General features: G+C 41.0%; 1 pseudogene; it reads left to right on the forward strand.

Moving 5' to 3' along the window:
• The first annotated feature begins 8,307 nt into the window (after nt 1-8,307).
• LOC147435211 (uncharacterized) lies at nt 8,308-9,045 on the forward strand (annotated as a pseudogene).
• Nucleotides 9,046-10,584: the final 1,539 nt, after the last annotated feature.

Raw genomic sequence — 10,584 nt, forward strand, 5'->3', positions numbered from 1 at the left:
TTTTATGATATAACGTATGGTATCTAGATCAGATGCATGTGGATTTTTTAGTTTGAATTTATCTATATATGATTGTAGCATTGTTAAATTTTTTGAACTTGCTATTATCAGAGCTTGATGTAATTTGTACATCATCAATAAGTATGTCTTGTATAAAGTGAATATTGAGAAGAATGAGGGTATTCTCATTTTTAGATATGTATGAAATTTTAAAGTTCCATCATGAGATCCATATCCTAATGGAAATAGGGCTATCTCTATTGTAATATCTTCTAAATTAGATACTCCATATAGGTTAATGATTTTTCTGTTGTTTAATTTTTCATACATAACCCCACTATGAGATAACTTACCTATTTTGTATTGTGATTTTAGTTGTGTGTTGTTTACTTGATCTAAGATACCTAAATAATTTGTATTGTGTGCTACTATCATTAAGTCATAAGGAGAAGATGATGCATGTTTGTTTAGTAAAGTATTAATTGCATTAGAAGGAATTATAGGAATTGCTAAAGTTTTTTGTGGTTGTTCATATATAGTATATAATTTTTTTACTAATGGATTATTTTTCAATAAAAAAATAATAGTGTGTTTATATCATGTGAGTTTTTTGTTAGAATATTTATTAAATCATTATTATTTTGATACGAAAATAGAGGATTATGTAATAATGATCTTTGTTCTATATTACCTATGGCTATGGATGTTATGTTTTTATTGATATTTTAAGAGATATCTAAAGTGGATAGCATTTGTACTTCATGTACATTCATTGTTAATATTTATAAGTTGGGTGATAAGCTACCCACTATTTTCCTCTAATGTTGTTTTAAAAACATTTGGAGCAGTTATAAATTTCTATATTATCTTGTTTGCTATTTTGAAATGATGTTAGATAGGGATTAGATAATTCATATCCTCATAAATAGGTATTTTTTTTTCTATATATATTGAGTTTTGTTTTTCATACTTGAAAAATAAGTTTCCACAGTTTGAACAATATTTATAGAATTTGATCGAGTTAGAAAAATATTTATTCATGAATCAAAATCTAAATTAAAAATGTCGAAAGTTGGAAGTAAGTTTGTTTTTCTACGTAAATGTCTTATAATCTTGGTATGCTTTTCTTTTTGTTTTAGTTTGGATGCTTTGTTTGTAGGTAATAGTTTATTTGTTTTCATTTTCAATTACGTATTGTTTATTATTATTTTGTGTATTTGATGACCTTAAGATTTCATTATATTTATATCGATATGTATATTATTTCTATTGAGCTTAGACTAATATTCTAATTTTGAAAGAAAATCTTTCTGATCTTATTGTGGTTATCAAAATATTAATATTAAAATCTGTTTTCTTATAGGTGTTAAGAATATTCTTAAATATGCCATACCTTGTGTTATAGTCAAATGTTAAGTTGCTTTACAGATGTTGAAGAGCTTGTTGTGAACTAGCAAATGATAAAACTTAAGAAGTTAGAATAAGAGTTATATATAATTTGATGCTAATTACCAAAGAAATTAAAATCATATTTTTTAATGATTGTTTTAATTATAAGAACATAACATGTCTATAAATGGAAGATGTTGGGGCTCAATTTTGATTTAGCACGCTTGGGTTTTTTATGCAACTCTGAGTGAAGCAAGATTTTGAGGCAAGTCATTCGGGATTTGTGCATTGCAATGAAAAGGATACAAAAGAATTATCGGATTAGTTGGAGTGATTAGTTAGGGTAATCTAAGATGAGGAGAAAGCTGGACTCAACAGCCTACACTATGAAGGTCCTTCAAAACAAGGTGAAGTCAGACGAAGTTGTCTGCACCGTGATCATCCTATATGAAGTAGGGAAACAAAATTGAGCAGTTTGTGTTGTGAATAATCTTTGAGAAAAGGAAAGGTCAGACCAATGTAGAAGATACTGCGTACTGCAACAATCACAAGAGACCGAACGGACCACCATGAGATGGTGTCCTGGTAGGAGGTAACTTCATCCTCTGTGAAACGTAGTTGTCCAAAAACAGAGCTCCCCAAAAAACGTTAGGGGTAGATGAAAATTCTAATGGAAGAGGGGAATTTCCAATGAGCACTCTCACAATTGCTTCCATCCCCTCTCACTCTCCGTCTCCCTCTCCCTGTATTTGTAAATGTCCAGCTAACAGTTGGTGCATCCCACTTATCGCATAAACAACACAACCACGCATCCACAACTACAATGCAAGGTGCATGAAGGCCACATGAGCAATGCCGAGTTGGTGCCTTGTTAACGATTGCTTTGTTTGGCAAGACTCCAATTGAAAAAGGAAGAGACCGTGGGCTTAGAAGATTTTGAATGAATTGTGTACTCCATCTACCGCTACGCATAGAGATGCAATGTAGCGGCAAGCAATGGGGCTCGAATTGCATAGGAATCAAATAAATATTACCTTGTTATTTTCACCTAAAGCGCATTGAGAGGTGGGCAAGCTCAATCATTTTATGCTGAATGCATTTGTACTTAATGCTATAGCTACAAAGATTCATCTTTGTAGTATACGTTCACACCGGAGGCCCTCAATTCAATCAAATACGGGTAAACTCTCCAAGAGATTCCAAGCAATGAACTTGTCTAAGAAGAGATCAAAGATCCTATGCCTAATTCCATGTAGATGCTCGTGTAAGCAATTGATCTAACGTGTCAAGGTCAAGTGGTAAGTGTCTGTCCACCCAAGATGGTGTTTTCTCTGGGAATGTTGGGATCCCATATGCCATGAGAATGGCCATATCTCATGTGTACTACAACAGTCACTAAGAGACCGTACAAACCACCACGAGATGGTGTCCTAGCAGGATAACTTCATCCTTTGTGAAAAACACAAGCCAAAAGGCTATTGTGCACCCGAAAACACAACTGCGAGGATATAGAAATGTTGCTATTCAGCAATTCCTAGCATGCTCGTATGCTCCCAGTAGGGTCCGAAACAATGTACAGGGTGTAGGGGGGATGGGGAATCAATGTCAGAGCCCACAAGATGGGACAAGGCTTCTCGGGCCTCTGGGTTCTATCGCCCAAAAACTACATAACCATATAATTCTGACAAAGATTCCAGCCACACACTGGTCAGCAAAACATCCCCGATAGGCTAACCCCAAACTATTTATATGCATCCCACAATATGAACCTGGGCCCCCATTATCGGATCCCATACAAGGCCACCTTGCCTATTGTCTTTATTGCATAATTGTCCTCGAGGGGTCATTGTCCCGACTTAGAGACTCCTCTTTTCAAGCATTAAAAAAAACTTGCATAGATTTATTATCAGAACGTTCCCATTCAGTGGGCTTATTTGACAAAGGATACTAGCCTTAGCTGCCATTCACATTCCCAAGAGCACTCAATCTGGATACGTACCGCAAGCCCTCTACTCGCGGCTCGATTAACGGCAACATGTGCACAAAATGCGGTGTACTTCAAAAAGCCCAAAAGCGGCAAGGCCATGAACCTCAATGTTGTTTTGCACAAATGCAAAGCAAGGGTGTCTCTCTAGGAGTTATTGAAAGAAAACATCGTGCTTGAGACTACCTTGGTCAATGTGTTTTATGCCAAACGTGGTGTACTTCATCTCTTTGGAAGAAATTACCTATGCTTGAATCTTGAAGGCATGTGGCATGACACATCATGCTGATCTAGGCAAAAGAATGATTAAGCAGTCCTTTTGTTTAGAATGCCATCTCTTGGAGTACTCTGATTATGGCATGCCTAAGAGGGGCATAGTGTCCCCCCTCTGAGCTGTTTTTACCGATGCAAAAAAAGGGCCTCTCTCCAGTTGTGGGCTATTTTTGGTGGATCGAAGTGAGGGTGTCTTTCCAAATGCAATCACCTATGTTTTCATCTTGAATGCCTAGCCTGTTGATGGTCCTAGATCAAACAAGCAGTCTCTATTGGTGCCGTAGGTGCTTTGGAAGAGCTGAAGATGGAATTCCTTGGTGGACATTTATGTCAATTGTGGTGTACTTCAAAGATATCTCTCTCCGGAATGGCATCCCTTGCAACACACTAGGTATCACGAATGATGTTAAAGGAATGTATGGCCAAAGGAAGATGCTTTGTGCTGATCTATCGAGGTCGTTTAGACTAGGAATAATGAGTAACTAAAGAGAGTAGATGCTCATGTATGTGCAAAGGTGCACAATGGTCAATGAGGACCATATGGAAAGCTTGATGGGGCTGACGATACTAGTTTCCTCGAGCCTGAAGGTGCTTGTTTTGATGGGCACCTGGAATATGCTACAAGGACAGTTATGATTAGATGCGATATGTTTTGGATTATCAAAGATGCGTTTTGAAACCTCACGTGGGTCGGTTATTAATATTGAAGGTTGGTTTCGGATGATTTGGCAATTACGATGCATGGTGCTTGCGAATTGCACGAGATTTTGGGCCCAACAAGACTCCCTTTTGCGGTCGTATTGTAAGTACTGTAGGTGTGGAGGTACAACAAGAAAGCCAACAGCAGTTGTTGGTTCTTTTCAGGGATGCACATATGTGACTCGACAATATCGGATCTAAGAATTTTTGCTGGTAAGAAACTTTTTTCTTTTTTGAAAATATAATGTTTTGCAAGCTTTGGGTGATAGAACCTAGAGAATAGGGGATGCTTGTTCTGTTGTATTGAAACCTGATGCTTTCACGAAGCAAAATTAAAGGTGAAGTTGAGGTCGCTGGAACAAAACAACCGGTGTCTCAGACCCACTTGATTATGAAATCTGATGCACAAGGGGCCCATTTTCAAGATTCGAGTAGAGGGTTTGTGACAGGTATAAAGATTGAGTGTTATTGGGATTACGAGTGGCAACCAGGACTGGCTCTTCTTTCGGCTAATGAGCCCACCAAGTAGGCATGCAATAGGGCTGAGAAAGGCCTAAGGATGGTGGACATATGTGAAGTTTGTCCGAATTATGGTCGCGAGGGTCTGGTGTGTGATGGTGAAAGTATCGGAGTTGAGATGATGACTCCTCGAGCTTGATTATGCGGGAAGGACAACGGGAACCTGGTAAAGGTAGCAGAAGTTATGCAAAAGAGATATCTTTTCCTCCTCACTCTCGAATTCTTGCCTCCTTGGCACATGCCATAAATGGATAGATGTTAACGTGGTGACTTGGGCATTTCAACATGCGGTTGGGCTAGATAAATGTGATAAGGCAGCCTATGTTTTGATGGTGAATATTTATGCAGCAGCGAGCATGCTAGAGAAGGCCATAGTCATTAAAGCTTTAAGAATAAACATGGAAGCAGCCATGATATAGTTCATGGATTTATTCAACTAACACGGTGCATGAGTTTTGAGTAGACCCAATACAAAGCATGCACAAAGTAAAGAGGTTGACTTGAAATCGAGGATATTGCTCTTGAAATGTGCTAAGAAGAGTAATGCCTAGTCTTTAAGTTGGTGTCCTTGAATGTGTTTGATCCTTCAAAGGGACAATGCTTTGTTGTCATTGTATATAGCATGATTTGATACAGCCAATGGGTAGGCTCGTGTAAATTGAAAATGCCCATAGATGATCAAGTCAATGTTGAACATACTGTGTACTGCAACAATCACTGAGAAAACACAAAACCGGATTATGGCACTTTATATGTGAGCGCAACACTCAGATCAAGAAAAGGGTCATAACTAGCAAATTTTTTTGAAGCAATGGATATGAAAATTGGGTCCCTCGAAGCAGACGCTGCTCTATGTAGAAACATCTTAACCACCCACTGCTTTCATTGATCAACCTTTTCCGTTTCCTCTTCAGCATTGATTGGATGGCCTGCAACTCCCACGCATACATTCTCATTCTTCCTTTGGGATGCCACTACGTCTCTCAGCTTTGTAATCCAGATGATCAGGAGTGTAGAAGAGTAGTTGTAGTACCATATAAGCCAAGCTCTGGATGACTTCGGATGTAGTCGTAGGATGCTTCATCTCCTGTATCTGGAGAGTAAATTCTCCAAAAGATTCCAAAGCAGTGAAGTCCCACTATAGTCTCTAGATCCAAGCAATTAAGTTGTTTAGGAAGAGATTGAAGATTCTCTCCTTAAGTGCATGTAGATATTCTTGTGGAAGCAAGTGATCTGATGTATTGAGGTCAAGTGGTAACTGCCTGTCCACCCAAGATGGAGGTGTTTTCTCTGGGAATGTTGGGATCACATGTTCCATGAGCATGGCTATATCTTATGTGAACTCCTTTGATGAGTCCATAGGTGTGTCCATAGCAAACCACAAGTCACCACCTCCTCTGGAGTGCGCAACCACCAAATGATGGCTCAAATTAATGGATCTCCCAAGGATTGTGAGCACTAGATGATCAAGCCAATGTCAAAGATACTATGTATTGCAACACTCATTGAGAGACCAAACAGACCACTACAAGATGGTGTCTTGGCAGGATGTAACTTCATCTTATGTGAAGAACACAAGCGAAAAGGCTATTGTCCACCCAAAAACGCAACTGCAAGGTGATAAAAACGCTTATGTCCATTGATTTTCAGTGTGCTCGTATGCTCTCGACAGGTTTCGTAACAGTGTAGAGGGTGAAGGGAGGGTGGGGAATCAATGTCAGAGCCCGTGCTGGGCTGAAAACAGAGAAAGAAGTAGTGGAAGTATGGCTGAAATCTGATGATCTAAAGAACAACAGGATCGGCAAGGCAAGCTGGTGTGGAAGGCAAGATTTAGGGTTGAAAAACTGAGCACTGCCTTCTTGTTGCAAAAACGATACAGTTATCCAAAAATGCAGCTCCCTAAGTCCATTGTAGATGCTCTTGTGTAAGCCAAAAAGTCCATGTAGATGCTCTTGTGTAATCAAGTGATCTCACGTGTCGAGGTCAAGTGGTAAGTGTCTATCCACCCAAGATGGGTGTTTTCTCTGGGAATGTCGGAATCCCATATGCCATGAGCATGGCCATATCTTGTGTGCACTCCTTTGATGAGTGCATAGGTTTCTCCTTTGCATGCCTGTTTGGTGGGCTCATTGGTTGAAAGAAGAGCCAGTCCTAGCCCCCACTCGTAATCCCGATAGCACTCAATCTTGATATCAGTCACAAGCCCTCTACTCTAGGCTCAAAAAGGGGCTCTTGTCCCATTAGAGTTAATAATCAAGCGGGTCCGAGACACCGGTTCTTCTGTCCCCCTGACCTCAACTTCACCTTTAGTTCTAAATTTCATTAATTCTGGCTGAGCCACATTCTTCCATTTTATATGGTTGGGCATAGTATTCTGCAGGAAGAGAATAGCCTAGGAGAGAGTGCGAGAGATCCAAGACTCATGACAGATTGAGTAATAGCCAATGGGGAGGGAGGGGTAATGTGATGCAAAGACTTCAGAGTCTTGACTCTTCTACCAATCTACTTAGCCTCAACTACACTATTTGATAGAGAGACTGATAAGAGATACTTAGTTTTCTCTCTCTTTCTCCCTCACATCTCAAATTTAGGAGGCAACTATGCCCAGACAGAGGGTTCTTGCATGATAGAGTATGCTAGGATGCGGTAGTGCCAAACTCAATGCAGGAAAACAAGGCCAACAAAGGCAAAGCATTCTCATGGGCACAATCTGAGAACACTTTAGAAAACTGGCTACATGATTTTGATATGGACGTGATGTTTTCATCCAAAAAGAATGTGCTCCTCAGCGACTAACCTTTGGTACCTTGGCTCAACAAGGTGAAGCTATTTATTCTCACGGTAATGCCAAAGCCAAATATAGATGTCTCACTTGCATTTCAGAGGAGAAGCTCATTCAAGGGGCAAGGGAGCTTATCCCGAGCTGCAAGGGCAGCATATGTCGACACTTGATCCTCATATGCATGATGAAGAGGTCAGATTAGAGAGTTTTTTATGTTCTACTACTGCTCCTACACTTTCTCACTTGGTGATGTTGAATAGTGTCGGAGGCACAAAAACCAGACATTGCAGCCCTATCATGTATTCAAAGCTTGGTGAAACTTTGAGACACGTCGTGACTCCCCACCTCAAACACATGATGTGGAACGTAGCACTCTTACGCCATTCCAGAGTCTAATGAAGCATTATTCTTAGTTAGAAATCAAGCGGCATAGTCAACTTTTACTCTTACCCCCATGCTTCTCAGCTCCAAGCAGAAGACGACAAGAGATAGATTTCATTTGTGAAACTGTCTAAAGCTCAGTATGAGGAATGAAGGAAGTGGGGGGGAGTGCCATGCGGGTATTGTTGACTCCTACTCCCCGCATGAATGGGAGAAGCAAGTTAGTGCAGGGAAAAGAAATCTACGAGTTGGGAGCTGCTTTGCGCCTAGAAAAGGAGCCATGGGAATGCTTATGCCTGGGAAGGTGTTTGATAATGGAACTGAGAAAGAGGTCCAAGAGTTGCTTGATGAAGCGAAACCCCCGCTCGACCTGGCCGGTTGGCATCAAAGGAAGGAAGGGATGTTGGAGGTGCCTTGTCGGGCCAAGTCTAACCCCCTTGTAGGAGGTTATCCTCAAGAGCACAGGGGAATCAGAACGGGTATGGACAGAGGTGGCCAGCAGCCAGGGATTGCAAGGAGAACCACTGAACCTGACCAAAATTAGGATGAGAGTAAGGTGAGAAGGCAGGCTGTGGTATTGAAGAGGGAGTCGGGAATTTTACGCAGGCAAAACCAGGGAAGGCATGTCAAGGATATGAAGATGTGGGGAACGTCGGTTACAAGACAACCAGGTCTGTCTTATGGAAACATGGCGGGCGTGAGCCCCTTTGACGAAAAGATACACGATGATCGGATCAAAGTTGTGGTTATGGAGATTCAAAGGGGAATGTATTTGGAGTTCTCGTATGGGTTATTCGCTGGGCTCAAGCTGTTTAAGGCGGACCCTCTGGGAGTGGTTTCCATTAGGATACAGTGGAGCAAGAGGGTCCAGGTCGTGTTATGGATGCACATGTATGGGGCTGAGGATGGCATGGATGGCTAGTTGTTGGCTATGATACCCTCGACAAGGTACCCATTGGTGGGAGATTCCTGAAGCTTAGTTATGGGCAGGTGGAGCTTCTGGGCCTGGCTTCACTAGTCAAAAATGATGCAATCAGAGGGCTGGATGTCCCTAACCCCTTAAAATGGCTCTTGAAGACCTGAAAATAACCAATCTAAAAGGCACAAAAATATGAGTTGAAACAAACTTCTCAGTGAGCAATGCAAATTGGGCGAGAGAGCACTCCTCAATCCCCTCAACCTGGATCTCGAAGCCCTCCAAATAACCAATCCAAAAGGCATAAAAACCTGAGATGAAACAACCAAATGCGCATAAACTTGGCCACTAAACACCTGCTCAATCCCCAATGATAATGATCGGAACCATAATTGACTGTGGGCCTTGCAATTCAAAGCAAATGAAGCAAAGGGACTAGCACCTTGCAAAGCATTCCACAGGACAACATTCTTAACCGGTACTCTTTTGAACACATTAAAGGTATCTGTAATCTTTTCACATTGAACATATATGTCCATAAGACTTCACATCACAAACAATCCTACTTCAAGCCCACCCTCGGTAATATGCTCATCCACAAATTTTCATGTTTGCATGAGAATGTCCCATTTGGCGTATATTTTGACCAAGGAACCATGTAGAAAAATAATCTTACCCATCAACATTTTGCAAACATGGACACAAATGTAGCAACCTTGGTGTTATAAATCTGAATTATACAAGCATATGAAAGCCATTGACAGAAGGTAGAATGAGACTACTCAAAGCTATAAGGCTGCTCCATCAAGACCAAAACAAATCTTTGTACATACTATGAATATGTACAGCCTTCTCGGACCTGTGTCCACTGAAGGTAACATCTTGCAAGGCTCAAGCCTAGCCGACTGATCTACATGTATATCAATAGGTGGCCATTCATAGTGCTCAAGCTCGTGTCTAGGATGGCCCATAATAGATGATAAGCACAAGCTCAAAAATGACTTGAGCTTTGCAAAGACTACATGGAGCCTGACCGGCTCATTCGAAACAACGAGCTAATCCTCGCCCAAGTCATAAGGCAGTTGCAAATACTCTCCTCATCAACAAGCGGCAAGTTGTGAAGCTTGATAACAGGAGTAACCTCGGGCATAATGTCCAATATATCGTCATGGACTATAGTTTCTATGCGCTCATCCATAAGCACACATGGGCAATCACATGTGCCGCTCACCATCTCCTCCATCTCCCACTCAAAGTCATGCATAGCATCCTCACGCTACCAAAATCCAATCCTACCAGGATCAAGGGTCTGCAGTTGGCTTCCATTGAGCTCACCCAAATCTCACATACACACAGATTGATCATAGCCTATCGCATCTGGCATAACATCGCACCAAATCTCCTCATCTACATCATCGTCTAAGTCGTGCTCACAAATTGCATAGGGCTCCCCATAATGTACATCAAGCTCTACTAGCTCATAAAAAACTAGGGGCAACTTAAAGGCGCTGATGCTTATCCATATCTTGGCTGATCTGCATGTCTGTCAATAGGTGGCCACTCATAGCACTCAAACTCACTGAGAGGCCGACCCAGAATAGATGATAAGCCCAAGCTCAAAAATGACTCGAGCTCTGAAAA

This window comes from Adiantum capillus-veneris, chromosome 18 (assembly GCF_014529385.1).
Source record: "Adiantum capillus-veneris isolate H3 chromosome 18, ASM1452938v2, whole genome shotgun sequence".
NCBI lineage: Eukaryota > Viridiplantae > Streptophyta > Polypodiopsida > Polypodiales > Pteridaceae > Adiantum > Adiantum capillus-veneris.